At 42.9% G+C, this 26,020-nt stretch overlaps 1 protein-coding gene across 1 annotated transcript in view; it reads left to right on the top strand.

Annotated features, from left to right (window-relative positions):
• Positions 1–26,020, top strand: part of PPARGC1A (PPARG coactivator 1 alpha) — a 609,045-nt gene that overhangs the window by 330,869 nt on the left and 252,156 nt on the right. The window lies entirely within an intron of this gene.

The raw sequence follows: 26,020 nt of genomic DNA, 5'->3' as shown, positions 1-26,020 counted from the left end.
AAAGAGTGGCATTTAAAGCTAAAAAATTTTATGTAATTATTTCTAAGCTTCTCCTACCAACCCCAACAAAGAAACTGTTGGTGGAAAAGCAAGATGTTCATGCTTCCTGAGCTGATCATAATGCTTGGGGCCTGGGCTTCTTGCAGCGGTGGGAGTCCAACAGGGCTATTACACAGTCAGTAATCTGGGCATATGCTGCAGAAATACATAATTTTGTGTAACACTCTAAAAGACTTTATTTTTAGCATTGCTGGATCCCTTCCCCCTCCCCCCCCCCCACACACACAGTGGAAAAGGAGGCACACCATCTTTCCCGTCTTAGCAGAGACATGACTTAAACAGCACAAATCACCCTAACCTCACTCTTTATGTAAATATTCATGAAACAAAGATCTGCAATAATGACACCCAAATACTTTCTTGAGAAAATCTGGAAACTGAAGTGGTCAAGTGGCTAGATGATACAGCTTTATTTTTGTGGGGATAATATTAAAATTCTTAGATGCATTCTTTTTTTTTTTTGGTTTATAATTGATCTTGAACTGTGGGCCAGCATCTTATGTTGTACTTTTCTTGCATCATTAATCTATGCTTTGTGTCTAGGTTGTGTTTGCTTAGAATCAACCTTCTCTTCTCTCTCTCATCTCCTTTCTCAATTCAAGCAATCAATCAAACAAACAAAAGATCCAACAGAAACAAGAAACACACAAAAACCCTCACAGTCATCTTTAAAAACTCCTGTCACCAGTGCATAGGACATTGAAATACTAAAATATACTATTTAAGAATCTGAGCTCTGGAGGAAAACCAACGAGGATTTAACTCTGCCATGGACCGATTGGGCCACTTTCAATATACTCCCACACTAAAGCTTCAGTTTCCTTATCTTTAAAATGGGATCACAATTTTATATTTTTCTTAGAATGATTATAAGAATTACAGGAAATAACAGTGCTGACTCTCTTGGCAGAATGATTAATATCCAGAAAGCACTTGGTAAGATCAGCAATTATTATTCTCATTGTGAAGGTGTTTTCATTAAGATCAGAGTCGGGACAGTGTTGTCCACAATTCTGCTCCTGCCAACCAACTACTATATGGGGAAGATACAGGAAAGAGGGGATGAACATTTGCATATCATCAGGTGGAATCATAGGTTCCATAGGGAAGCAAAGCTACTTAGAAAAACTGAAAAATTATTAGAAATAGCGATAATTGTGTTAGTTGATTTAATATAAAACAAATACATGAAAATCAATACCTTTCTGATATAGTGGTGATAACCAGTTAGAATATATGCAAGTAAAATTCATTGAGAATAGCATCCACATATCAAGTGTCCAGGAGTAAACTTATTGAGAAATGATGCAGATGTGATATGAGGAAAACAATAAGATCAAGCAGGAGATGGAAAAGAGGACCTGTGTGTATGGAAAAGGTGTCATGGTCTTAGAAGGGAGGTAGGCATACTGTCAGCTCCTCAGTGCTTCTCAGATGAATGTGCATATTTAATGTGATTCTAATCGAAATCATCTTGCTCCTGTTGTTTCCTGGAAATTTGACCAAGTATTCCAAAGTTCATCTTGAATAATAAATAGAGTGGAAGAGCTAGGGGGAAAAAAAGAGAAAGAGAGGAAGACACAGCATCTGGTTGATACTATAAAGTTCTATAGCAGTAATGATAATCAAAATAGGATGTTCTGGAGTGAGAATCAACAGATCAATGGGGTCAAAATACCCCAGAACACAGACTTTGTGAATGATGAGAGTTTAGAACATGGTCACAATTACATTACACATTACTTAAAGGACAGAAAAATTCTGCTTCAGTGGTACAGAGTCACCTGGCTAAGTGACGGGGAGAAAAGATACCAACTGTACTTCAGAGGATAAACAGTAACATGGAGAGAATTCAAAGCTTATTTTCAAGGAGAACATCTAGAATAACATGTATCTGGTCATGGGATAGGAAGGCTTCTAAGCACAAAGGAAAAGGGTGATCATTTCGATTATATCCTAGTATGAAAATTATTTATCTGAGAAATGTCAGAAACAAACAATGAAATCCAACAAATAAAAACATGGGAAATGGTTTTGAAAAACTTGGCCAAAATGTATCTTTAACAGACGAAAAGTTCATACACATAAGAAATAACCCAACCTCCCGTTAGGGAAAGGAGACGAGCCCGGTTCACGGCAACTGGCAGGAGTTAAATGTGAACAGTAAATGCATGAAAATATGTAGTGACATTTAGAACAATAACGAGACATCAATGGTGAAGATCTTGGAGAGTCAGTGCCGCTGGTGATTATGGGATGCATCCCATAGCTATTGTGTCTTTTCTTTTTTTTTGGAGGGGGGGAATCAATAGTTTTTTTTTTTAAATGACAATATTATTCCAGAAATAGATCTGGAGGAAATTATCAAAGACAAAACTTTCTGTAAAAATATGTTTATTTTAATATTGTTTATAATAATAAAATATTGGCTCAGCCTACATTTCCAGTCACAGGTTAACAGTCAGACACAATGAGGTATCCATTAAAAAGATCCAAGTATCCATCAAAAAAAAAAAATTCTAGCTTATTTTGGAGGTAAGAGATTATATTGCGTTGGTGATACTTAGCTTATATTGCAACAGTTTTTGATACTTAGTGTGTGGGGGGAGCTTTTGAGATAAAACTAAGTGAAAAAAGCAGAGGTGTTGGTTTGGGTTATATATGGCATCTTAAACCCTAGGAAAAGACAGCAAAGACATAAAAAAAAAAAAGGTTTAAATCTCAAAGGACAAAGAAAATGAAAGAGGAGATGACATTGGTGAAGAACTGTCAGCTACATTTTGAAAGCTCAAAAGAGAATAAACAAATGGTGACTGACTTGGCACGGCATTAAAATAATAGTGAAATTTAAGCTGGTGGTGGGAGGAATCAACAGAAAGTGCTGCCAGGTTCTGGAAATGCTCAGGAGGTGGAGGGGCCAGGTGTCTTGGAAGGCGAGGCATGCAGAGTTCAACACAGGTGAGCAGGTCACAACAGGCGCAAGTTGATGAGACCCCATCCCCCACCGGGCAAGGCATGAGGTCCCTCATCTAATGAAGAGGAGCTGGAGATTAGGCACCGCACAGGGACAGGTAACATGCAGTAATGAAAACAACAGGTCCAAGTCTGTAGTCTCCACAGTGAGACCCTATTTGCTCTCTTCTCTTCCAAAGCTGACAGCTGGCCTCACACTTGCTAGGGACAAGAGCAAAGAACTCCTTTCTGAAGAATCTGAACAGTCCAAGCAAGGCCTCTGGAATGAGGCCCGCCACCCCTTGCTGCCCGCCTCACTATGCTCCTGGGACTTCCGGTCAGCCTTGATGTTTCACTCTGAAACAGAGCAGATGATGGGATATTCCTGGAAGGTCTCTAATAGGAGAGAGAGAGACCAAAGCAGAAATAAGAACTACCCAGAGATGCTCTGTACATGCAGGACAGATGAAAATGTCAAAAAAAAAAAAAAATCTCCAGCTTATTTTGAGAGGGAAGAGATTATATTGCATCGGTGATACAAGAACAAGCCACTAGAGAAAGGAACAGGCAGAAAAATCAGAAGGAATTCAGAAATTAAACATCCAAAGCCAGAAATTAAACCTAATGGGGCAGGTGGAAAATTAATTTGTTAAGAATCTCTGCGAAAAAAAAAAAAAGAATCTCTGCAAAAAATAGGAATAGAAAAAACTTTTTAAAAATCTGCAGAACAGCCCAGGAAGTCCAACATTTCAAACAATAGGCATTTCAGAAAGAGATACCAGATAAAATGGGAGGAAGGGAACAATTAAAGAAATCATACAAGAGAATTCCCTTGACATGGGGGATGTACAGATCTTCAGGATCAGCATAATGAGTGTATAGTGAATGGAACACACACACACATACACACACACACACACACACACATGGGCACAACACACTCCTGGACACATCATTAAACAATTTCAGAACATGCTAAAAAATTTCAGGAAAAAAGTTTCCTTCCAAAAGATTTGAAAATCATTGGAAACATACTGCTTGAAGCCCAAGAAAATACAACACTTTATTCAAAATCGCAATTGACTCTCAGTCTAGAAGTCAATGTCATGTCATTGCCTTCCTTTGCCACGAGAATTAAAAACAGAAGCTGTTTCATGGAACTGAATAAGATAACAAGTGTAAAGTTGATCGAATTTTGGAATAGAATAAGGCATTTTTATAGATGCAAGTTCTTTACACGTTTTTCAGAAATCTACTAAAGGATGCATGTCATAAAAATAAGAGTAGACCAGTAAAAGAGGAAAATACAAGATCCAGGAAATAGGAGGTCCAAATAAAAAAGAGGCCAAAGATATTGCTAGTATGATCCAAACGGAGCTCATAGATGTTAGCTCTGAAGAATGCCTGGAGAGAAATCAGTGCAGATCAGAGCAGAAGGATTAAGGGCTCCTGGAGACATCTGTCTCATGGTGAGGAGAAAAGGAACGAATCTGTTGTCTGATGTGTTTGCATTTATTCAAAGGAATTTTTCAAGCTGGCAAGAGTTTGGCATAGGATGAAAAACAAAATTATATACATAAATGAAAAAGAAAAAGGAGAAGATAATTAATAAATCCAGAGAACACTAAATAATATTTTTGAAAAAAAAATTAATTATGACATACTATATAAGTGAGCAGTAAATGAAATTTAAATAGTTAAAATAATAACACAAACATTGAATATTTATTTAATAAAAAACTATAAAATAATTGCATTGGGAGGATGTGAGAAGGGGTAATGGCCATGTAAAGAGAGTATGTACCTACCCCTCCACTTCCACATTCAACACTTGGTGGGTGACATCTGATACAACAATCTGTGAATGGGCTATTAAGTTTGCAAACGAGGAAACAAGCATGGGGTTAAAGGATCTGTTCAAAGTACGAGGAAACAAGCATGGGGTTAAAGGATCTGTTCAAAGTTTCAAAGAAAGCCCACGGTAGAGCCACAACTACATCCTAGCTGAAAGGTCCCCAAGGCTTGGTACTGAGCTATGGCAGAGAGGTGGGCCAAGATACACCTTCTGCCTTTCTCCTGCTCTTCCCATATCTTCAGGCTGGATCACTCAATACAAGTTTCCTTCTCAATCAACCAGCATTTGAATTAAGATAGGTAACCAGTAGTTTTCATTGTATTCCATGTGGGTTTTGTTCTAAGGACTATCAAGGAAAGTCTTTAGCAAAGAGTAAGCAGAATGTGTGTATGGATTGTGACTCATGTGGGCTGGCTTGGTTCTTACTCTGGGTCTTGGTCTGAAGGTGACTCTTCCCCTGCTGAGCTGTCTGAATCTGGGCAAGCTACTTCATCTATCCCAAGCTCTGGTTTTCTCATCTATAAGATGGGATTTAAAATAGTAGGCATCTCACAGGATTAAATAAGATAATGAATGTTGGGCACTGTCTAGATTATGGAAAAGCTGGACTTGTTAATGATCATGGTGGCAGCGGAAGTGTAGTTGTGGGGTAGAAAACAGGGAGAACAGTTGGTCCCAGTATCCTACTACAACTGTTGAGCCCTTTGAACGAATATATATATATATATATATATATATATATATAATCTTATCATTTTATTACTGGCTGTTGGAGACTATGCTATAAATATCTGGGAGGGACATTAAGATGTGCAGAGAAACTAGTCCAAATGAATGGGACCATTTCCAGGTCTCATGCTGTCACTGAGCACTGGTGTCCGGGTCAGAGCCTGCTGCGAGTGGTATCGAACAGTCAAGGCAGAACTCCTCTCAGCAACATTGCAAAGCTTGTTATTTCTTGTAGCTACCCACAGAATACTTCTCCATGGGATATCTCGAAATAAGAAATCTGGTTTGAGAATTATTTGAAAATTTCATGAGTGTAGTTCTAAGAAGTCACTAAGCGAAAGTGGGTTGCTTGGCTTTGACCTCTTGCCTTTACCAGGTGACCCTGGTAGAGACCACTGCCAACCATGTGTTTTCACAAGAATGGACCTTGGTCTATCCTGTGAAACCTTTACTGCAATTTTCTTGTTTTTAAGAAATGCAACTCTTATGACACAGAGTATCTTCCAAACCTGATGTATTATTCGATGACAAGTCTTGTTCTCTGATAGATGAGGTGGAGATGGGCTCGTGGAAACTTGAAGGTTTCTGCAGAGGGCAGAAATTATTCTGCCCCTCTAGGGAAATGATGTATTTCTCTCCATCACTGGGCACTGCTACTTAGCCCTTGAGACTTGAAGGGAAGGCAGGATGTGCTGGGGGCTCAAGCAGGTGTCCCTGGAGCAAGAAGCTAGAATCCTGGAGGATAGACATGGGGAGTTTTTCCATCCTTCTGCTTTTAGAAAAAGCACCCTGTGCCCTTTAGGAAGGGTGGGAGCCTCCCATTCATTGTACTGTTATCATGCGCATGGTTCAAAGGACAGGTGTCTCCGTGCGGAGGTAGGGATGTAGGAAACACAGAGGCAGATGCTTAAGGGCTAAAGCATGCAATTATTAGCATCCTACTGTGCTGGGCAAAACTGTCAATCAGCAAGACCTACACAGGGAAAAGCCTCCACCCCAAATTTCAGAGACTTATCTGAGGAGATAAAAGGGCACGTTTGATTTCACTGTAGGAAACGAAATCTCACCAGGATGCCAGAAGGAACATGTGGGGGAACTAACTTCCGTGGAGAAAAGTGACATAAAGAAGAAAATAAAGTGTTCTGCTTATCGAATCACCATGTTGATGAAATTCATACAATTCTATTAGTAACTGAACTTGGAATGATTTTATTGGCTAACTATATTTTTAAAAAGTTGTGAACAAAATTAAACAAGCCCCCCCCCCCCCAAAAAAAAAAAAAGTTCTGCATCAGGGAATGAGGAAATAACAATTGAGGTAATGAGTTGCTCAAGAGTGTGTGGCTGTTTACTATTGATTCTCACCGCGAACTTGTAAACATGTTCATACAGCAATCCCCTTTGACAGCCAAGGGAAGGGAAAGATGGGGAAGTTGCTTCTCCATCAATGTCCAGGCTCACAGAGGTAGTAGGAGGTAACACCGTCTCCACCTTTCTGTTATCCTTTTCTTTCCCTCATGTTAGAGGAATGCTAATTCCTTTCTCTTCCAGTGTCTGGGAACCTCCCTTCTAGTGTTTACTGGGTCAACCCACTTTTCCTCCTGGTAATGACTTGCTTTGATGGAATCTGCACGGGTGAAGAGGACTGTGGTACCCAGACCCAGGCCTGTCCATTTCTGTCTGTCACTCATTGGACAGAGCCCACCCAGAGCCTTCAGGGGTCCACAGATACCCTGTGCTCTTCCTGCCCTCTTTCCTTCCCCTGCACATGTACCCACATGTTCCACACGCTGATACCCACATCCTGGTAACCATTCTTCCTGAATGCCTAGAAGGAAGAGAGGCCCGACTTAATGCTAGTCAGGAGCACAAACTGTTCCAAATCCTGGTTCTACCATCAGTAACTGTTCTACACTTGGTAACTTTTAATTTACCTGCCTTCTTTGAGTTAACTTCTGTGTTTCTCAATCTGCAAAATAACAACCATAATAGTAAATGCACTGAAGGGCTGCCAAAATAATAAGAAAAATCACATCCTTGCCATCACCACTACCACCATCTCCCCCACCACCACCGTCAACATACCACAGCCATCAACAAGATTGTGCACGTAGTAGGTGCTCTTTTTGCCTGAGATTGGTTTCAGCTATTGGAAGCTTGATTTACAGGAATTGGGGTGAGTTAAGGGGTCAGGACTCAAGAGGGGGAGAGACTGTGGACATGAATTGACCCAGACAAGTTTCCATATGCATTTTAAGGCCAGTTTAGAAATTTTTTGATTGTCCGTTGCACAAAGACTGTGGATTACCACTGAATGGGGTGAGAATGTACTGGGGAGACTGGCTAAGCCATTAAGAATCAAGTTTCTCTCTTTTTGTGTGTGTTTGAATTTCTAAGTTTCAGATTTATAAGAGCAAGTAATTATATCACCAATTAAATGAGTGAAAAAAAATCTATAAAACTAAAGAAATGCTATTCTTGTGGAATAATATATGTACATAAAATTAGAGCAATTCACAAATGCAGAATTCTAATGTTATATTTGATGGTTGCAAGTGCTAAGCCTGCGTTCATATTTCCATTACGGCTCTGTTTTCTTTCAGTTTGAGGAAATGTTTCCCTTAGCGAAAAACTCTAATGCTTTATTTTAGCCTGAAGGGATAAATCTCATGCAAGATCTGTTTTAAATGATTTTTTGAGGTTTGAAGAAATAAAATATTTTTACTTTAATCTCATTAATTTTTTTTGTTGTTCTGGGAGGACATAAACATAAATGAACTTTAAAAGTTGAAACTTTCCACCTGCCTAGTTCCTAGTGAGGAGAGATTACTCATGAGCTGAGAACAGTTCAAAGAGAAAAGTGAAAGAATCCAGGAGAGGCAGAGTGGAGCCAGGTATTGTAAGGGAGATCAGAGTCATTTAGACCCACATGTGCCGCACAGTGACTTGATAAGTCCATAATATCAATACGCATGTCTAAAATTCAGTAGTATATCACTGTCACTCACCAAGATATGAATTGGAAAAAAATCTAAAATATCCTCTAGCTTTAATTTAAACATTTTAAAATATGAATGTGTAAGCCAGGCGTGGTGGCACATGCATATAATCCCAGTCACTAAGGAGGCTGAGGCAGGAGGATCACAAATTCAAGGCCAGCCTCAGCAACGAAGCAAGGCCCTCAGCAACTTAGTGAGACCCTGTCTTGAAATTTTTTTTTAAAAAACGTATGTGTGTATACACACACACACACACATACACATATGTGTGTCTAAGTATGTATATAAACACATACACATACATACACACACATTGATATGTGACCAGGGCTATGGTGCAGTGGTCAAATGCCCCTGGGTTCAATCTCTAGTACAAAAAAAATATATAGTGTGTGTGCTTATAAGATAGGATTTTTTTTTTTTAGAAAAATCAAATGTTTTTGATTTGTAATAAAAATCAATGCAATAAAAAGTAATGGTGTCTTGGCCCACCTCTCCCCGCTGTATGCTTTATCCTTATTCCTTAGAGGCAAATGGTTTTTCCCCTTCCTGCCTTTCAGGATTCAACAATGGCAACAAGAGAAGTAAAACCTTAAATCTCAATTAATCTTTCACTTAACATTTTAAATTGTTGTAGAATGCTAAATCATTATGTAGAATTGATCAGTGAGTTATTTTCCTAGAATCAGGGAAGGTGAGAATGAAAAAGTTCCTCAAGATCCAAACAAATTCACTCATATCATAAATGAAGAAACCAAAGTCCAGCCACACATCCTGTGACTTGCCCGAGTCAGTTAGTTTATGACTCCCTGTGGTGTAAAAGTGGGTCCGATGCCCTGTTTTCACTACCGTACTGTTTCCGGGATTGTTCTGGCACAATTCAGGAACAGCTGATAATGCTTTATAAGCAAACCTTTAGAACATTAGACTATTTTAAAATGATAGTTAAGGTGAATGCACTAGGAACTATATGTTTGCTATTTAGAGACCAGTGCAAAGTACAGTGTACCTAGAAATATTACAATGGACCATGTAATTGACCCAGTTTGGCAGAATAAAAGGGAAGGAACATGCAATTTGGAATAGGAAACATGAAACATTATTGATAAAGGGAGTTATGTAATATCATGAAGTGTAATTGGTAGGAGCTTTTCAATGTTAAGTTCCAGTTCCTTCTTTCTATTGCTGATTGATCCCCTGGTTTGTCTTTAGACAAGGAAGAGAATATTGCTGATTCAGAGGTTATAAGAAATCATGTCAGAGTGTGGCAGAGGAAATTTGAGAGTATGAAGATTGGGAAATAGAAATGAGAATTTGGGATATATGATATATGCAAGTGTGTGTGTGTGTGTGTGTGTGTGTGTGTGTGTGTGTGTGTTTTATATGGCGGTGATGGTACATTGGAGGCAAGTGTCAAGAAAGTGCCCTGACATTCTTGCAATTGTCTTTGACACAGGCCGACACATTTGAAATCTAGTCTTCAGGTCACAAGGAGTTTGAATCAGGTAGCAGCTAAGCCATGTTAGGTCAGTTTCACAAACTGAAAGAAAACATAATTGGCCTAGACAAGGGGTTGGCAAAATTATTCTGTAAAGGGCCAACTAGTAAATATTTTAGCCTTGGCCGGCCATAAGGTCCCTGTCGTAATTACTCAGCTCTGCCACGGCAGCATAAAAGCAACCGTGGACCCGTGGATGACAGGGAAACCAATGAGCGTGGCTGTGGCCTGACAAAACTTCATTTATAGTGACAGAAATTTGAATTGCATATAATTTTCTCATGTCACAAAATACTCTCCTTCTTTTACTATTGTTTTCAAAGCCTAGAAAAATGTAAAAACCATTCTTTTTTCATGGGCCATTCAAACTCAGGTGGTCTGCTGGATATGGCCCACAGGCCCCTGGGCTGGATGGATGAAAGGCTTGAATCTACCTTTTAAGGAAGGATTCTTCTGTCCCAGAAAACAGGTAGAGAAGAGTTTCCTTTTTCTTTTTTAAAATTGCTCCCCAATTTTGTTGTTTCTGGAATCTAAGTACTTTCTGATTTTGCTTTGTTTACTGTAGACCAGCAGTCTTGATATAGGACAGAGCAAGACCTGCGTTGCTTTGAATTCTAATACTCCATTTTCCAGATGTTCTAGAAAGTACTCCTGTAAATAAAGAGGGTTCTTTACCACATTGTAGGGCCAGCTGCTGAATGGGTATTTCATCAGGAAAAGATATAGGCCATTCTAAGGATTTTTGTTGCTCTGAGGTATACTCTGCATTCTGGTTATTTCTTTGGAGATTGTGTTCCAGAGGAAGACCTTTCCATATGTCCTTTAGGTCCCAACTCCCTCCCATCCATCATAGCAACTCTACTCTGCTAGTGCACCCAGCAGAGAGTACCCAGCTATGTTCCTCACTGTCACTGCCTGCATCCATTTGCATGTAGTACAATTCCTATTTATAATCCTTACAATTTTGATTGGGTCTTGGCCTGATCATTGCCAGTAATACATGTGCTGATGGCATGTTTTCAAGATGGTGAGTGTCTTCCACATAAAAACTCTTTTGTAAATGGCAGAGTGACACTTGGGGGAAGTCACACAGGTGGAAAGTGGTGGAACTATAGCTCAAAGCCAAATTGGCTTCCAGCTGTGCTACTCTTTCTGCTCAGCCATGCAGCCCTCCTCTAGTTTAGAGTTTATAGGGCTTGGGATCCAAAGCCACTTGTAAAGTTTGATGTGATGAGGTCAATTATTCTTAAAATTTATTGTCGGTAGAAAGTGTTTATGCATTTTATTAATGTGTTTGCTTCCTCCTAAGCTAAAGTCATTGACTCGCATGTAGGAGGACATTTCATGCCTTAGAGAGTGAAAAATGAATACCCACATTCAAATTTGTTGAGCAATTAGTTCCTCTTCCCCTCTGTTGGTCATGGGGATTTTTTACTTTGTACATTAAAAGAAAATAGGTACTAAGGAAACGGGAGAATTTAACTTAAGAGTTAGAACACAACTTCAAAATTAAATTCCTAGGATCTACTGGATATATATATATATATATATATATATATATATATATATATATATATATATATATATAACTTTTATTTCAACTAATTACTTGATTTCTTTCCAATATGTATCTATTCCAAATGTGAATGCCTATAGCGTTCCCTTATTTTTATTCTGCCAAACTTCCCCAAAGTCATGCTCCCCGCAATGGCTCCTGGGGAAAATGAGACCAAACTACTAGCCCAAGGAGCAGTCAGTGTTCTTGGAAAAAACAAGGAAGCTTGAAATAATTCAAGAAAAATGTAAAATGGTATGTCCAGAGCTACTATTCATCTTATGATAAACTGGAAGGGACTTAAGAAAATATATTTTCATGCCCCCCCGACCCCAGGGATGCAAAAAAAAAAAAAAAAAAAAAAAGGAATGTGTCTAAGCAGACTATGTCTGGAAACTTCTTTGTGATTTCATAGAGTTGACCCAGGCTCAGGAAAGGCAGAGAAAATCATTTCTTGAGTTTGAATTGTGCTGGGCATGACATTACTCCTTGAATCCTTGCCAGTTAGCAGTATTACTATATCCACTTGGAATCTGCAGTAAACAAGGCGCCCAAGACAGGTAGAAGAGCTCAGAGAGGAGGAGCGAACACTCTGGGGCCAGATTTCCTGGTGTGACTCTAGGCGCCACCATTTCACAGCCATGTGAGCTCAGGCATAGCCCTGAACTTTCCTTTGCCTTGGTTTCCTGTTTTAAAAACCAAGATCTTCATATCCCTACCTGTGACTTTCTTGAGAAGTTTGAATGAATGAAGGCAAGTAAAGCACCTGGCATGTGGCAAATGCTCCGTAAATAGCCTACATGGAGATTGCTCATCATCTGGCACCTGGGTCAAGAGCAGAACTGAGATAGGAATGCAAGGAGGCAGAATGTGTCCCTGTGGTGGTGCCACAAGGGTTCATGGTGAGAGTGGTTTGATGAAGCAGAGGATCTGGGATATTGAGTGGCATGAAAGGAAGTTGAGCTTGTGGAGTAAAGTACCAGTGTGCCCCTGCAGAGCTTGTTTAAACTTGGGCAAAACGTAAACATGACTTCATCCCTTCCCCTCCACTTCAATTCAGGCCAGGTCTTTATGAGTCTTGTTCTGATGTCACATACCTCCTGGGACAAACAGCCATGTGCAAGTGCATGTTGTGCACACACAACGCACACGGTGACACTCAGCATGATCCAGATGCTAAATGTGACATGACATAGCCCTGGCTCTTAATCATCAACCCTGATGTGCTCCCATCTTACAGAATTAATTTCTGAGCCCCATTGGATTGTAAGCCTGGTGAGGGCAGGCTACTGTCCCTCGGGCCCGACTGTGTCCCTACCTGGCATCATGCTGGTGCATAGTAGGTGCTCAGGTGATGGGAAAGTGAATGGCCAAGTAATGAGGGTCTCTCACGGCTCTGGGCCTTTGCAGCTACTAGTCCCTCTGACTGTAATGATGTGCCTTCTGTTTAACCCATTAGTTCTTGTCCATCTCCTCTAGAGGCACACCTTGCTTCCCCCTCCTCCTTTCTTAAATCTGAGTTGGGTGCACATAGATGTGGACCCCCATTTCCCCCCGCCTGGGCATGCGTTGCACTGTACTGCAATTCCCTCATTAGTCTGGATGCCTCCTTGCACCGTGGCTTCCTGGAGACGGAGACACAGGTGTACTTATTCAGCACCACGTGCTCTACCTGTGCCTAGCAGACGGACTGACAGCCTCCCCAGAGGACCAGTACTTGTCTGCGAACACAAGTGGGTGTGCACCCCACGCACATGCCGTTTTGTCCTAGCCCTTCTGGGCAAGTGAGTCACCAAGGTAAGTGACAGGTGACTCAGGACAGTGGCAGATGTCTCTCTCCTCCTTTTCTGGCAGCAGGGAAGCATGGCTCGGCCTCCACAGTTACTCTGGCAGTTGGAATTCACAAAAACGAGCAGCTGACAGCAGAGTGGCCAGCCGAGCCGGGAAGTCCATAATCAGCCTCGGGACATTAATGAGTGTTCTCCAGAGCAGAGGCGCTAACTAACCGTCCTGGGCTCCCTTGATCAGTTTAATTGGAGGACAGACGGTCTTAAACATTTAAAAGAGCTGACAGAAGGATCCAATTCCCAAGGCTTCCCCTGTAGCTAAACCTGTGCCTGTAAGCTCACTCTCCCGGCCACGTGTGAGGCTTGAATTTTGACCTTTAGCAGATTCCAGATCTCAGTGTTCCAGCTCTGTTTCTGAGCTTGATCTTAATTTTGTCCTTTTGAGCACATTCAGAAGGCTACCAAATGCCCCATTCATTCCAATGTCTTGCTACTGAAAATATATTTGAAAGAGGGGAGCATTTTGATGTCTGTATATGACACGGATGTCCTGTTTTTATAATGCACGTTTACAGCTAACTCTGTTTACTTCTTAACTGTTTAATTGAGATGCTTCTTTGCATTAAATGTGTTTCATTTTCTCAGCAGATTAAAATACTTGGAACATTGAATTTTTGTCTTAATAATAAGTACTGTAGAAGCTGATAAATGTGAGATTAATGGCCAAAAAGAGACATTTCAGATGGATAATTTAGATTTTTATCATTTATTAATCATAGAAAGTAAACCTGCTGTATAAGTAATTTTAGTTTTATCAAGAAGATAAATTGTTCTGGCTAATGAATGTATAGATATTCTATGCCAAAGGCATTTGGAGTAATCTGTTAATCATTTAACTGTGTCAGGGCATATGCTATGTCTTCATAAAGCAATTAAAACACATAACTTTCTCCACTGGAATGTGTGTTGGCCTTCACTGCCTAAAGCAAATTAAAGTGGCATTTGTCTTAGACTAGATTCTGGTGGCGCACCATCTAAAGGCAAAAACATGGAAGGCTATAGATGTCATGGCAAAGAAGGACTAGTTCAGTCTCTCATTCCACGGGCGAAGTTGCAAATCACCCTCAGAGTGGAGCCGCACTAATGAGGAAGGACTTTCTGGCTCCCGAGTACCTATCAAAGTGGATGGGTTCTTGGCGGAAAATCCCAGAGGACCTTTCCCCTACCAGCGCCTGGGGATTTACATCTGTAGGTCCCATTAGCACTAATGGGTGCTCCCTGAATGCAAACTGTCCTCCCGCTGATGGAGGAGCAAACCCCTAACTAATATTCTTGCTCCATTTATCTGGCGCTCAAAGACGGACAGAGGGCTGCATTAACGGGCTCTGGGAGTGTAATGGTTGCCATTATGCTAATAGAGATTTGTGTCAGCTCTTTTGCAGAGGGTCATAATTCTACTTGTAAAACTCTCTATCTGGGAAACAAATTTTTAAATATTAATATTACTTTTGTTGTTGTTTTTCCACAAACCAGTGATGCCTGCCGCCACAAAACGTCAATGGCAATGTGACTCGCCTGGCAGGAGTTTGTGGGAGGCGACTCTCTTTTTCCACCTCTGGGTCAGACACCTTCTGCCTGACTTGCCTGGAGCTCGGGGCTCAGCCTTCATCCTTGTCCCCTGTGATGCCCTGTCAGGGAGGGGTCTGCCAGGTGCTCTGTGGGAAGCGTCATTTGACACCTGATGAGATGGAAGGCAAAGAGGGGTCAGGGGCAGGGGAGCTTGAGACGTTTTGGAAGGGCTGTAGCCCACCTGCTTAGGAAGTCTGATTTCTGATCTCCAGGGTTGGGGTGATTCTAGTAACATCCAGAACACTGGGAAGGAAGTGCAGGGCGAGGCAGGGCCTGGGCCTAGTTTCTCAGTGGGTTTCCATCCCATCTAGAGAACCCAGCATGTGCTGGCTCCTCATCAAGTTAGTGAAAAACGCACAGACATGTGAATGGACACACAGGACTGACCTTGGCTTTGGCCTCTTCCTCTTGCTGCCTTCCTGACTCCTCAAGCCTCACTTTCCTCCCTATAACTGGGGAAGGCAATGTGCGAAGACCTCTGGGAGCCCACAGGAGACGTTAAAGAGCACAAAGGCCTGGGTCAAGCACACAGTAGGTGCTTTACTGTTCAGGGAAGGTCCTCCTTCCTATGGCCAGTAAAGCATCTTCCCAATTCTTCTCTCCTTATTGGATTCCTCATCTAAGTTTTTATTTCCAAAATAAAGCCAGCTTCTTTTCTGGACACAGAGGCCTGTACCGTCTGCCCTCCTTTTTGGTGCCTGGGGGGCCTGGAAAGCATCTTCTGGGAGGAGACTCAGGGAGGGGAAGGTGCTGCTTGGGCAGTTCGGATGCGGGCGTCTGGCCAGCTCCGGAAGGCTGGCCCACTCGAGTCTCGAACACAGATTCCCCGCTGAGCAGCCTGTCGATGCCAGCCGACTGCCAGGCGGGCCCCCTGATGTTTGTAATACACGGATCCATACCAGCGTTATGAAGTTCCATATTAATATGATGCTAAATAGGGATTCCGACTCTTGGAAGAGGGGGAGGGGAAGCACCGAACGAGGTCACCAGTAAAAACGAGAGCCCCAGGACCGAGGAGCGGCAGGCGCGCAGGTGACTGTCGCGATGCATTAGCAGTGGGGGAAGCTTGAACAGCAGCTGCCTGCATTATTCCTGGTTCCAGCCCAGTGCCCCCTCTCTCCTCTTTCTCATTGAATTTGATGCTTTATGGAACCTGCAACGTCATAAAAATAACACTCTGCTGCATCCTTCACCCCGGGATCTCAAAGCCCTCTACAGACATTAATATTTATCGCTAGGAACCTGGGATGTCGGTTGAGAAATATTATCCCAATTTTACAGATGAGGAACTTGAGATTGGGTGGTTAAGTGACTTGGCAGAAGTCACTCCCTACCTACTGAGTAGTGGGGCCATGCCCTGGGACAGATCCCAGAAAAGTATGCGGAGCCCTTGGCAGAATGGGAGAATGCCCTTTGTTTAACGGGGAGAAAACAGAGTGCCCCGGACAAGCCAGAGGCAGGCGGCCGAGCAGCTCGTCTCCTCACACTGACTTTTATTCCCCTCTTGTCAGGCTTGAGGGAGTCAACTCTCATGGCCCGTTCAATTTTTCACTTCTCCGCCAACCTTGCCAATTAAATCTGCCAGTTCAGAATCCAGTGGCCAGTTTCCCTTATAGAACTTTCAGAAAATACAAAAGGGCTTGCTTGGGAGAAGGATGTCCATGATGGTCAAGAAGAAGGGTGACTGGCCTCAGAAGACGAGCAAAAGACCCAGGAGGCTGGGGAAGAAGGTTTTCCAAATTGAAGGAATGTTGAGGAATTTAGATAGCATGCACCCTTGGCTGCAGGGCCAGAACTCTAGATCTGTGGGCATGTTTTCATCTTGAACTTGAAATTGTTCAGGAGAAATCAAAGGGGGCTTTACATTTTTCTGTGTAAACAGGAGACTTTGAGAAAGGCATGGATTTTGCAAAATAATTTAAGAGGTTTTCATTTGAAGAAATCTAGCTATCTGTCTTGTTAACAGAAAGGTAATGGTGTGGTTTTAGTTCTCAGCTCTTGGTGACCTGGCTAAGAGAAAGGAAACTAGAATAGAGGTAGACAGTGCTATGCCCACCTAGCACTCATTTACTAACTGTTTGTAAATCTCTGAGCTGGGTCATAGGCTCTGTGGCCTCAGAATATGGAGCCGCATAAATGGAGGTTCTGCCCTGTTGATGGGGGCCCCAGGTTAGTTTGGGAGACATGCGGATGAATGACTATGGAAATGTGAGATGAAACACCCTAGATATCAGTACCCTGAGCTTGGGAAGCACAGTGGAAGAGGTGATTCATGTTTGGGACATTCTACTTGCAGATGATATTCTTCCCAAACGGGCCTGGATGAGGCTGGCACATTTTACCCATTAAGAATTGGATGGTGGTCACCCAGTTCATTCTATGAGTCAGCAAAAGCCATTCAAAAGCACTTGACCTAGTTGAATGAAGTCATGGCTTATGGAAATTTAGGAGACATCAAGAGTCTCATGTCTAATCCTGTAGGTATTACTATAGTGTCATTGTCACCTGTAGTACCCCCTGGGTACATTAGGGAAAGACATCAAAGTCACTCTCTTAGAGGCAAAGTGTGCTGTTTCCATGTTTCTCAGGTTTGTATCAGTAAGGTTAGAATAATGTCCTGAGTTTATTGTGCTAGGAGTATAAATAGATAATAGGACAAGTTTTGTGGGCAGGGTCTCAGGTCCAATGGGCCAAAGCCTTGAGTATAGCTATAGTTATACTATATAGCTACAGCTATTGTTACTTCTTCCCCTGAGGAAGAAGAAGATTGTATGGAGGACTGTATAGATGACAAAGTCAAGTAAACTATGTTAAAGTAACAATTAAAGCTGTGGTTCTCCCAGACTCTGTGGAATCCAAGCTCCAGTCAGCTGGCTGGGCCTAGACAGGGTGGTGGAGGACTCCTGTACTCACACTGGGCGGGACTGAGTGGCCTCCTTTCTCCTGGTTTCTGATTGAGCTCCAGGCCTCTCCTAGGGTACCAACCAGAGGTGAGCATCAATTTAGAGCAAGAGCCCAAAGCAAGAGGCCCCAGAGGCCAGGACCCCAAGAGCCTGGATTCAAAGCATCCACAGGAGGTTGACTCCAACAACCTGAGCTCTTCCCTCATCATACCCGAGGCACTCCACAGCACCATTGCTCAGATTATGAGCTTTCTCTTCCTCCTGACTCTTTCTCGACGAAGTGAGAAAAGTCTGTGTTGAGCAACAGACGTTCTTGTGCTTAGAGGAACAGAAGGATCTTTGTCTTCCTCTTGTGGTGGATCTCAGTCCTGAGGAAGCAGAAGCAGGATGGTTGTCGCCATAAATTCTGTGCAATTTCTAAGACCCTTGCCCTGCATTCTCTTTGGCCCAACTGGGCGGCTTCAGTGTGTGCGGTGAAGCCTCTGCTGAGTTGTCCGAAGAAAGAGATGGAGTCTTCAGGCCAAATCTGGCTTCCCACTCACACCCACCCAGTTACGGCTGGAACAGGGAAAATGGATCAGTTTTCAGAAACAAAAACAAAAATAAAACAAAAAAAAAACTACCTTAGCATGGTGGTTGAGAGTATGGGTTCCAGGAGCTGGCTCCAGGCTGGACCCTGGGGGGACATGGACACATCCTGTAACTCCTTCAGCTTCTTTTTCAGCATTTTAAAGGACAAATAAAGATGCTTATGCTGTGAGAACAAGTGCTGCTGAAATTAAAGTGACAGTGTGCCTAAGTATCCAGCACAGTGCTTGGCCTAGGTAGGGAGCTTCATGTCCTCATCTGTCAGATGGGGTTAAACACTATGGTGGACCTCACAGGTTCCTGTGAGAATTAAATGGGCTAATTCTTATAATACCCTGGCACGTACCACCTGGCATGAAGTAAGCACTCATTAAATGCTATTTCTTGCTAGCACATGCTCATTGCTATTGTTTCTCTAAATTCATATAAAGACTTCCAAGGAAGATATCATGAAGCAAGTCCCTGTCCTGATCACCTAAAGTCCAGATGGCCAGGACACTGTGATGACTGACAACCAGAGTGTGTGTGCAGAAGCCCCTCCTCTACCGCCATCCCCGCTCCCTTTTTGAAGTGCCATCTTTTCACAACCTTCAAAAGGCTTAAATATTAAAATACAGAGCTTGGGGGCTTTTGTTTTTACAGTGATTTTTGTTGTTGTTGTTGTTGTTGTTATTCTGCAAAAGGACTTTTAAAAATAGCACAACCCAGTATTAGACAAATGTTTATCCGATTATATAAGCACATCAACCAAGAGAACATAATAAGGTAGAGTTTCTAGAAATTCTAAACATGAAAAACAGGCATATTAAAATGAATGAAAAATTAGAGGTATTACTGTGGTAAGCTGCTTGGAATATTCTTTAACAGTGTATATTTCCTGAAAGTGTGCTCCGTTGGCGCTTGCTTACAAAATGAAAGAAAGCCCGTTTCTGGCGCCTGTTGGTTTGGCCCTGCAGGCAACCGGTGGATACTTTCATTGTGTTTGTTGATTGGACCTTTCGGTTTGGTTTGGGTTTTAACTTTTGATTTGATTTGGCTTCTAGGTCAGGTGAGGTTCTGTCTTTCTCAGAGCTGAAAGGCAAAGCCTTAAAGGTAAGCTCACAGGTCTGGGGGAAACAGCTTTGTAGTGAGCCTTCTGGAAAGGCCAGAGCTGAATGCCCTCCTGGGGTGGGTGTCTGCTGGGGACGCCCTGCTTGTGCAGTATGCTGGGGGCGTAAGGGGGTCAATCCAGAGCCTTGCTCTTCCAGAGCACGGGTAAGAAAACAGAGAGACCCGGGAGGCTCTAGGGTTTGGCAGTTCTGAAGCAATCATCTTAGGCCACGTTACCCTGGATTGTGGTGGCTGTAGGAATAGCATGCAGAAAAAGCATCCTTGTTATAAAGGATGAAGGGAGCTGGAGTTCCCCACAGGGGAGGATGGGAGAGAAATTCTCCTTCCCGGTGCTGAATTCAGAATTGTGTGCACAGTTGGGAAAATGATGACATTGGGCTGTCCTGCACGGGGCTTGTCTTGAAGATGCTGTGATACTTTTCAGGGAAATGACCCTTGACAAAAGTGTGTGACAGCCACAGCTGTGCCCAGATGTGGGACTGGGGAGCTATAGGCAGGGGTACAGAATCGAAGCCGCTGACAATTGCAGTCCTTCTTCCCTTTCTGTCTCCCACACCAAAGACAACCTCAGGAGAGGCTCGGCCGGCTTGTCAGGAAGATGAATAGCTAAGTATGAAGTTCGAAAGCCGCTTGCTTGTTTAGAGTAATGTTCGAAAACAGCTCGCTCGGCCTTGCTGTGGGGACGACGCTTCCCACGGTACACTTGGGTGAGCCAGAAGCCTGCGCCATCCCAATTCCCACCAACATAAATGATACTTTGGGTGGATTTGCATCGATATGTTGGATAAATGCTGAGAAAAGTCCTGTAATCCATGAGCCTGGCAAGCCAGCTGCTGCTCCCCTTGAAAAGGTCAGGGTGGTATTGCAGTGAGAAGCACATTTGGAAGTTTGACTCCCAGTGGGTTCAGATGTCTTCCCTTGGGGTTGCTACAGGACTGGCATGCTCTCTTTGGTTAAAGTGGTGGCGCTTGATTGAAATAGTCATGGAAATGAGCCTAATAGATCTTTTGATGGGTTTCACTGGTAGAACACAATCAAAGCCCATCCCCAGTATCACCCTCCCCCCAGCCCCTGCATAAACAGAGTCATTCCCCGTCTTTTCTCTGGTCCACTGTACACTGGAAAGTCATGATCCTTAGAACAACACTCCAGTCCTGCATTTTATCTTTGTTTCTCAGCTGCACTTCTCACTAGTTGATCTGAATGATTTCCCTTTTGTTTCCTTTCCTAAATTTACTGCTTATCTCATCAACAAGAGGAAGGGGCTGCAAATCAATGGCTGCCTGGGTGTGTGGGGACAGAGGGGCCTCTCACGCCCGCTCGGCTCGTTTGTGAGTGTGTAGGCAGCAGAAGTAAATTAGCTTGCAGATTTCAGGAGAGACTGTTATCAGCGTCCTCTGCCAGGGATCATGCAGAGTGCCAAATTACAATTGATTTCTCAATAAAATTGAGTTCAACCTTCCCCAACATAATCCGAGACAGAAATGACAGAGAACTGTCTCACTTTAAAATTTTTATTCTTTTCAGTCAATTTTGTTCTTGGAGGTTTATGATTGTTATTAGCCTTGGACCATGAGATACTCACTTCCCTTCTGGACTTCCAAAAGCAGGCAGGGTCAGTGGAGGAAGTGCAGGTGCCCGGGGCCGGCTTCCCAGTCTCTCCCTCTTGGCGCGGCTCCTCACTGGGCGCCACATAAAGATGCCACTGGCCTCAAAGATCCAGAAGTGCAAGAGTTTGCTCTCTGTGTTTGGAACGGATCAGAGGAGAAGGGCAGTTTACAGAAGGTGCTCCCTCTCCCTCCATCCCATTTCAATCTTCTCTCCACCCTGACACGCACGTGCATGCTCAAACACACCCGTGTGCACACCCTCTGCCCTCTGCTCAGAGCCCATGGCTTTGGGAACCACCCACCAACCAACCTAATTAACACGCCTTTTTTCAATTGCTGGAGCAGTTCCCTGAATGCAGCACCTTGCCCCCACCAAGCTGGCCTGCTCAGCTCATGCCCTGTGTTCCCTCCTGAAGAGGGTCATCCGTGCCCCCAAAGCAGCAAACCCATTTCCTGTTGCTCTGCATTCTGAGGTTGAAAGCCTGCCCCTTCCTCGCGGGAAGGCAGCCCCTTCTGGGGAGGAACATGCCCCCGCTGCCCTCCACCTCCACCCATGCCTTCCTTGCCATCTTCCCACCAGTTAGTGTTCTTTAACAAGGAACGACCCGAGCTGCGCTAAATACGCTCAAATAAAACTCAGGCACTCTGGTGTACGCCATTGCTAGCCAACGTCCAGCCTATGTCCAGCAGCTGTCCTCCTGGCATTCTTTTCCCAGCACAATCATTTTTGAGTGCTCAGCTCAGTGACATCAAGCACATTCACATGGGTGTGCAGCCACCACCATTGCTTCTATGGCTCTTTGCATCTTGCAAAGATGAAACTATGTACCTATTAAACAATTACTCCCCAGTCCCCATCCTCCTTCTGGCCACCACTGTGCCTCTTTGTTTCTGTGAATTTGACCTCTCTGGTGGAACCACAGGGCATCTTCTTACTTAGCATGGTGTTCTCAAGTTTCATTCTGCTGTGGGGTGTACCGGAATTTCCTGCCTTTTTAAGGCAGGGTAATATTCCACGGCATGGCGGTACCATGCAGCGTTTATTCATTTGTGCATTGCTGGACAGTAGACTTACTTCCACTGTGGAATAGCCTCAATGCTAGTATCTGTTTAAAATGCTACTTTCAATCAGGTGTGGTGGCGCACACCTGTAATCTCAGCGGCCTGGAAGGTTGAGGCAGGAGGATTGCGAGTTCAAAGCCAGCCTCAGCAATGTCAAGGCGCTAAGCAACTCAGTGAGACCCTGTCTCAAAATAAAATACAAAATAGGGCTGGGGATGTGGCTCAGTGGTCAAGTGCCCCTGAGCTCAATTCCCCGGTACCTCCTTCTCCCCCGCAAAAAATGCTACCTTCAATTATCTGGGATATGGATATGGAATTTCTTAATGATACGGCAATTCCATTTTCATTTCTTTTTTTTGCGACACGCCATGCTGTTTTCCGTAGCAGCTAAGCATCCCACATTCCCACCGACAGTGCGCACGGGGCCCAGTGTTTCCACGTCCTCACCAGCATTTGTCATTGCTGATTTTTCATTCTTTTTGACAGGGGCTATCCTGCTGGGCATGAGGCCCTGTGCTTCATGACACCTCCATGCAGAGGACAGTGCCATTTTCCTCATTTCACAGATCAGGACACAGAGGATCGAGGGTGTCATGTAAATTGTTCCAGGCCACAGAGCCATTTTCACTCAGGTCTACCTGGTCTTAGAGCCACCATAGGAAAAACAAGGTCCCTATTCTGTGTACTGGCCATGTGACAATATATCAATATGGGGACTTTCCTTTTTCCTTTTAATGGCTTCTCAGGGGGACAGGGGTAGGCTCATTGCACATGAACACAAGACTCTCTTCCTTTATTACTCTAAGCAAAGCAAAGGGAAATAAGCCAGCCAATGGGACAGCTTATTCTCCATGCCGTAATAATTTTCCTAATTGGCGATAAGAACTGACCTGGTGACTCCTCTTAGGGGTTGAAGGAGACCGGCTATTTCCTGTTTTCTAAGCAGAACATATCTCTAAAGAGAATTGATAGCCCAGAGGGTTTTATCTCAGATTTCAGGTCAAAGGCATACAATATCTACGTATTCGTGTCATCGCCACCTGTGAACCTTTTGTTTAGCAATCCTATATCTGAGCTGTAAATCTGCCACTTCCTATCTTGGCCACCCTAGGCAAATCTATTCACTTCTCTGAACTTCTGTCTTCTCATCTATAGAATGGGAATGAAAATATCAAGCTCATCACATCTGTCTTCTTCTTCCCAAAGAGAGAATGCAAACCAAATAAACGTCCTATGTATACAGGAAATCCAGCTCAGCATGCAGGGGGACACGGCAAAGATGCCCTCTCTGGGGGAGGATGTCAACGTGGAGGCAGGAGCAGGGGGAAATTCAGGGGCCTGGGTCCAGCCCAAATTTGGCCAAGCTGATGTGTGACTTGGGGCAGGCCATCGAAGCGCCCCCAGCTGAAGGTGCTAGTCGATTCTGTAAAATGAATAGGCTCCTTTCCCCAGTTTCTTACTCTTTCTGTAAAGCTAATATGATTTAGTCTTTTGATTCCTTTCATGGCTCTTCTTACTGATCTCTATGGTGACATGAGATGACAGAGAGAGAGAGAGAGAGAGAGAGAGAGAGAGAGAGAGAGAGAGAGAGAGAGAGATTTTTCTGGCACTTACAGTTGTTCGGTAAGCATATTCTCTTTCCTTTCTCTTCTTGTTCTCTCCTTCCTTCTATCCTTCCCACTGATGCTCTGGAGATGAGCAAGGTTTTCAACCAAGACCTATGGACCACTTCTGCTGCATGCTTATTTCCTCTCCATCTCCACCCTGACCAGGGCATAGCTACTTCTTGAATGAAGGTGGCTGGTCGTACACTCTGACTTGAGGAGGTAGGTCCCCCAAGCCAATATTTCCCAAAGGTCATGGGAATCCTTGCAACAGGACTGCCATCTTGTATCAGAGAGTACATTCCAGAATCACACAGACATGGCTGGAAGGTTCTTAAGCTTTTCTTAGTTAAATTCCAGCTCTGCCACATCAAAGCTACGAGCTACAATAACCTCCTAGTTGTGCCTTGACTTTCTGGTCTGTCCAAAGAGCCTAGTCACACAACTTAAATCATAGGGTGGTGAGAATAAACGTGATGATATACATAAAGCATTTGCAGCAATTCCTGGTGTGATTTAGCATTATTGTGGGTACGACCGCTGCTGCTACCACAGTTAGTATCCTTACTTCTAGAGCTACCTTTATTGCTATGATGGAGTCACTTTCCTGCTTAAAAGCAGTATCCATTTTATGACCGTTTCTTGGATTCAGACATATCCTGAGAAATATTCCTTCAAGCACAATTGCTCCGTGTTCTATATTGACTTCAAGTTCTAAAGGGATGACATTTCTTTATTTAAACAGGATTTTTCATATTTTAATAAAGTATGTTAATAGTAACTCATTTGCCAGTTGAGCAAGATTATGTTTTTACCATGATATTTAAATATGTATGTAAATGTAAATTATGTGAAAATTTTCCTCAGTTGAAAAGATGTCTTTAAACACCTACAACATCCGAGTGTAACATATTCCAGAGTACAAATAAGATTAGTGACTGGGAGAAGAGAGCATTAGTATTTTAAAACCCTAAATAGACATGCATAAGAAGAAGGTTGAAAGATTCAAGTGGAATAAATGTTTCCAACATTCTCTCCTTTTTAAAGAAGATATTAATAATGGGCTGTTATCTCAGATGGGTAACGTCCTCTAATAAACTCGTCTTAGTGCCTATACAAGATGGGTTTTTAAAATTTTTTTATAAGGAGGATATTAAGAGGGAATGTGTTTCATCCATTCCCAGACACCATCTCTTCTCAGTTGCAAATAATAACGTCCATATAAAAATGAGCATTTCTTTTTCCCCTTAGGATATCTGTTCTTAAAATCACATTCAGATTCTTATAATTCCAATACTGCAAACAGCCGGTTCTGACCTCTAATCCTTTTTCCATTAGAGATTTCAACACTACTTTGAGCAACACTGGTTAGTTGATGACCCAAATCTTCTTAATCCTGAGCAACCAGAATGTTAGATCAGTAACTAGAGTATATTTTTCTAATTTACTCCATAGTTTTTCCTCTTCCCTTCATATCTTTAGAGTGCTTTGGTACTGAACAAGAGAAGGTTGTGCTGTGTCCAGACTTTTGGTTGGCTGAGCAAGCCTTAGATTTCTTTCTTTCTTTCTTTCTTTCTTTCTTTCTTTCTTTCTTTCTTTCTTTCTTTCTTTCTTTCTTTCTTTCTTCCTTCCTTCCTTCCTTCCTTCCTTCCTTCCTTCCTTCCTTCCTCCTGGGGATTGAACTCAGGGACACTTGACCACTGAGCCACATCCCCAGCCCTATTTTGTATTTTATTTACAGACGGGGTCTCACTGAGTGGCTTAGTGCTTCACTGTTGCTGAGGCCGGGTTTGAACTTTAGATCCTCCTGCCTCAGCCTCCGAAGCCACTGGAATCACAGGCGTGAGCCACTGTGATTTTTTTTGATTCACCTTAGCATCTACTATGGGATGATACTTCTCATACTTGGGTCCTAGGATACATATTTCATTGAGCAATTTGTTGTGCTCTAGTCCAGTACCAAGAGCTTAAGGACATTTATCTCATTTAATCTTTGCAACTAACCTGAGCCTTCATCTTCATATGAGGAAACTGAGGCACAAAGAAGTGAAGCATCTTGCCTCATCTCAGTTAGTAAAT

Source organism: Spermophilus citellus (genome assembly GCF_964194105.1).
Source record: "Spermophilus citellus genome assembly, chromosome: 8".
Lineage (NCBI taxonomy): Eukaryota > Metazoa > Chordata > Mammalia > Rodentia > Sciuridae > Spermophilus > Spermophilus citellus.
This window is presented reverse-complemented; position numbering and strand designations above follow the sequence as displayed.